This window comes from Pleurodeles waltl, chromosome 6, assembly GCF_031143425.1.
Source record: "Pleurodeles waltl isolate 20211129_DDA chromosome 6, aPleWal1.hap1.20221129, whole genome shotgun sequence".
NCBI classification, from domain to species: domain Eukaryota; kingdom Metazoa; phylum Chordata; class Amphibia; order Caudata; family Salamandridae; genus Pleurodeles; species Pleurodeles waltl.
Genome location: NC_090445.1, coordinates 83,912,185 through 83,916,827, shown reverse-complemented (window position 1 = coordinate 83,916,827; position 4,643 = coordinate 83,912,185). Strand labels below are relative to the sequence as shown.

At 51.0% G+C, this 4,643-nt stretch overlaps 1 non-coding gene across 1 annotated transcript; it reads right to left on the bottom strand.

Annotated features, from left to right (window-relative positions):
* Nucleotides 1-812: 812 nt before the first annotated feature.
* Nucleotides 813-885, bottom strand: TRNAK-CUU (transfer RNA lysine (anticodon CUU)). Its single transcript has one exon. It is a non-coding gene; the product is annotated as a tRNA-Lys (tRNA).
* Nucleotides 886-4,643: the final 3,758 nt, after the last annotated feature.

Here is a 4,643-nt window from a genome sequence, read left to right as displayed (position 1 = left end):
GGGGCTCAAACCCACAACCCTGAGATTAAGAGTCTCATGCTCTACCGACTGAGCTAGCCGGGCTGCTGTGATTATGTCATTTCACACACCCTCTGTGTGTTCTTTGTGAGGAAGTAGTGTGTGGTTATCCCAGGAGGCCCCTTTGTTTTATTTTTTTTCTGCTGCTGACTCGACACAGGCACCTTTCTCTTTCTCCATCTCTCGCTCTACCCAAGTCTTATGTCCCCATCAGTCTCTCTGGAGCTCAATCTGGTACATACATGCATCTGTCCTCTCAACCTGTCTCTGGGCACATACTTAAATGTCCAGTAGAGAACAGTGTGAACTCTCCCTGTTTCGCGAGGTGGCAGTCAGCCTCCAGAGCAGTATTCCAGAGGCTGCCGGAATGGCCGAGCGGTGTAAGGCACCACATTCAAGAGCAGTATCTTGCCCAGTCCTGTGATCAAATCCTGCTGCCGACATAAAGTAGTTTTCATACCTACTTTAATCATAACACCAGCGGGGATGAGACCTTAAACTCCTCTTTTTGAAAGGATGGGGGGGGACAGGACGGACCGGAGCGGACTCCGAACTCGCTGTAAGCACGGGCGGCTCAGGCTAGGAAAGGGCGCAGGAAAGGCTCGGCCTAGGACCGCTCCCAGTGGCACCTTCCAGGGCGGGAAGTGCTGCGTTGTGTGGAGTCCTGTGGGAATCGTAAGGCAAACTGCAGGATGTGTGTGTGTGTGTGTGTAGTTTTAAGCCTCAGCGAAATATCTGAAAAAGGTGAGAGTTAATGTTAAACCCAAAAATGGAGAAGCCTTTAAAAAGCATCACGCCCAACGTGGGACTCGAACCCACAACCCTGAGATTAAGAGTCTCATGCTCTACCAACTGAGCTAGCCAGGCTGCTGTGCCTATTTCATTTCACACACCCTCTGTGTGTTCTTTGTGAGGAAGTAGTGTGTGGGTATCCCAGGAGGCCCCTTTGTTTCATTTTCTCTGCTGCTGATTCGACACAGGCACCTTTCTCTTTCTCCATCTCTCGCTCTACCCCAGTCTTATGTCCCCATCAGTCTTTCTGGAGCTCACTCTGGTACATACATGCATCTGTCATCTCAACCTGTCTCTGGGCACATACTTAAATGTCCAGTAGAGAACAGTGTGAACTCTCCCTGTTTCGCGAGGTGGCAGTCAGCCTCCAGAGCTGTGTTCCGAAGGCTGCCGGAATGGCCGAGCGGTGTAAGGCACCACATTCAAGAGCAGTATCTCTCCCAGTTCTGTGATCAAATCCTGCTGCCGACATAAAGTAGTTTTCATACCTACTTCAATCATAACACCAGCGGGGATGAGACCTTAAACTCCTCTTTTTGAAAGGATGGGGGGGGGACAGAACGGACCAGAGAGGACTCCGAGCTCGCTGTAAGCACGGGCGGCTCAGGCTAGAAAAGGGCGCAGGAAAGGCTCGGCCTAGGACCGCTCCCAGCGGCGCCTCCCAGGGCGGGAAGTGCTGTGTTGTGTGGAGTCCTGTGGGAATCGTGAGGCAAACTGCAGGATGTGTGTGTGTGTAGTTTTAAGCCTCAGCGAAATATCTGAAAAAGGTGAGAGTTAATGTTAAACCCGAAAATGGAGAAACCTTTAAAAAGCATCACACCCAACGTGGGGCTCGAGCCCACAATCCTGAGATTAAGAATCTCATGCTCTACCGACTGAGCTAGACAGGCTGCTCTACCTATGTCATTTCACACACCCTCTGTGTGTTCTTTGTGAGGAAGTAGTGTGTGGTTATCCCAGGAGGCCCCTTTGTTTCATTTTCTCTGCTGCTGATTCGGCACAGGCACCTTTCTCTTTCTCCATCTCTCGCTCTACCCCAGTCTTATGTCCCCATCAGTCTCTCTGGAGCTCACTCTGGTACATACATGCATCTGTCATCTCATCCTGTCTCTGGGTACATACTTAAATGTCCAGTAGAGAACAGTGTGAACTCTCCCTGTTTTGTGAGGTGGCAGTCAGCCCCAAGAGCTGCGGTCTGGAGGCTGCCTGAATGGCCGAGCGGTGTAAGGTGCCACATTCAAGAGCAGTATCTTGTCCAGTCCTGTGATCAAATCCCGCTGCCAACATAAAGTAGTTTTCATACCTACTGTAATCATAACACCAGTGGGGATGAGACCTTAAACTCCTCTTTTTGAAAGGATGGGGGGGGGTGGACAGGACGGACCGGAGCATACTCTGAGCTCGCTGTAAGCACGGGCGGCTCAGGCTAGGAAAGAGCGCAGGAAAGGCTCGGCCTAGGACCGCTCCCAGCGGCGCCTCCCAGGGCGGGAAGTGCTGCGTTGTGTGGAGTCCTGTGGGAATCGTGAGGCAAACTGCAGGATGTGTGTGTGTGTGTAGTTTTAAGCCACAGCGAAATATCTGAAAAAGGTGAGAGTTAATGTTAAACCCGAAAATGGAGAAGCCTTTAAAAAGCATCACGCCCAACATGGGGCTCGAACCCACAACCATGACCTTAAGAGTCTCATGTTCTACCGACTGAGCTAGCCGGGCTGCTGAGATTATGTCAATTCACACACCCTCTTTTTTTTCTTTGTGAGGAAGTAGTGTGTGGTTATCCCAGGAGGCCCCTTTGTTTTATTTTCTCTGCTGCTGGCTCGAAACAGGCACCTTTCTCTTTCTCCATCTCTTGCTCTACCCCAGTCTTATGTCCCCATCAGTCTCTCTGGAGCTCACTCTGGTACATACATGCATCTGTCCTCTCAACCTGTCTCTGGGCACATACTTAAATGGCCAGTAGAGAACAGTGTGAACTCTCTCTGTTTCGCGAGGGGTCAGTCAGCCTCCAGAGCCGTGTTCTGGAGGCTGCCAGAATGGCTGAGAGGTGTAAGGTGCCCCATTCAAGAGCAGTATCTTCCCCAGTCCTGTGATCAAACACCGCTGCCGACATAAAGTAGTTTTCATACCTACTATAATCATAACACCAGCGGGGATGAGACCTTAAACTCCTTTTTGAAAAGATGGAGGGGACAGGACGGACCGGAGCGGACTCCGAGCTCGCTGTAAGCACGGGCGGCGCAGGCTAGGAAAGGGCACAGGAAAGGCTCGGCCTAGGACTGCTCCCAGCGGCGCCTTCCAGGGCGGGAAGTGCTGCGTTGTGTGGAGTCCTGTGGGAATCGTGAGGCAAACTGCAGGATGTGTGTGTGTGTAGTTGTAAGCCTCAGCTAAATATCTGAAAAAGGTGAGAGTTAATGTTAAACCCGAAAATCGAGAAGCCTTTAAAAAGCATCACGCCTAATGTGGGGCTAGAGCCGACGACCGTGAGATTAAGAGTCTCATGCTCTACCGACTGAGCTAGCCGGGCAGCTGCGCTTATGTCATTTCACACACCCTCTATGTGTTCGTTCTGAGGAAGTAGTGTGTGTTTATCCCAGGAGGCCCCTTTGTTTCATTTTCTCTGCTGCTGACTCGACACAGGCACCTTTCTCTTTCTCCATCTCTCGCTCTACCCCAGTCTTATGTCCCCATCAGTCTCTCTGGAGCTCAATCTGGTACATACATGCATCTGTCCTCTCAACCTGTCTCTGGGCACATACTTAAATGGCCAGTAGAGAACAGTGTGAACTCTCTCTGTTTCGCGAGGTGGCAGTCAGCCTCCAGAGCTGTGTTCCGGAGGCTGCCGGAATGGCTGAGAGGTGTAAGGCATCCCATTCAAGAGCAGTATCTTCCCCAGTCCTGTGATCAAATACTGCTGCTGACATAAAGTAGTTTTCATACCTACTTTAATCATAACACCAGCGGGGATGAGACCTTAAACTCCTCCTTTTGAAAAGATGGGGGGGGGGACAGCACGGACCGGAGCGGACTCCGAGTTCGCTGTAAGCACGGGCGGCTCAGGCTAGGAAAGGGCGCAGGAAAGGCTCGGCCTAGGACCACTCCCAGTGGCGCCTCTCAGGGCGGGAAGTACTGCGTTGTGTGGAGTCCTGTGGGAATCGTGAGGCAAATTGCAGGATGTGTGTGTGTGTGTAGTTTTAAGCCTCAGCGAAATATCTGAAAAAGGTGAGAATAAATGTTAAAGCTGAAAATGGAGAAGTCTTTAAAAAGCATCACGCCCAACATGGGGCTCGAACCCATGACCCTGAGATTAAGAGTCTCATGCTCTACCGACTGAGTTAGCCAGGCTGCTGTGCTTATGTCATTTCACACACCCTCTGTGTGTTCTTTGTGAGGAAGTAGTGTGTGGTTATCCCAGGAGGCCCCTTTGTTTCATTTTCTCTGCTGCTGACTCGACACAGGCACCTTTCTCTTTCTCCATCTCTGGCTCTACCCCAGTCTTACGTCCCCATCAGTCTCTCTGGAGCTCACTCTGGTACATACATGCATCTGTCCTCTCAACCTGTCTCTTGGCACATACTTAAACGTCCAGTAGAGAACAGTGTGAACTCTCCCTGTTTCGCAAGGTGGCAGTCAGCCTCCAGAGCCATGTTCCGGAGGCTGCTGGAATGGCCGAGCGGTGTAAGGTACCACATTCAAGAGCAGTATCTTCTCCAGTCCTGTGATTAAATCCCGCTGCTGACATAAAGTAATTTTCATACCTACTTTAATAATAACACCAGCGGGGATGAGACTTTAAACTCCTCTTTTTGAAAGGATGGGGGGGGGGGACAGGACGGACC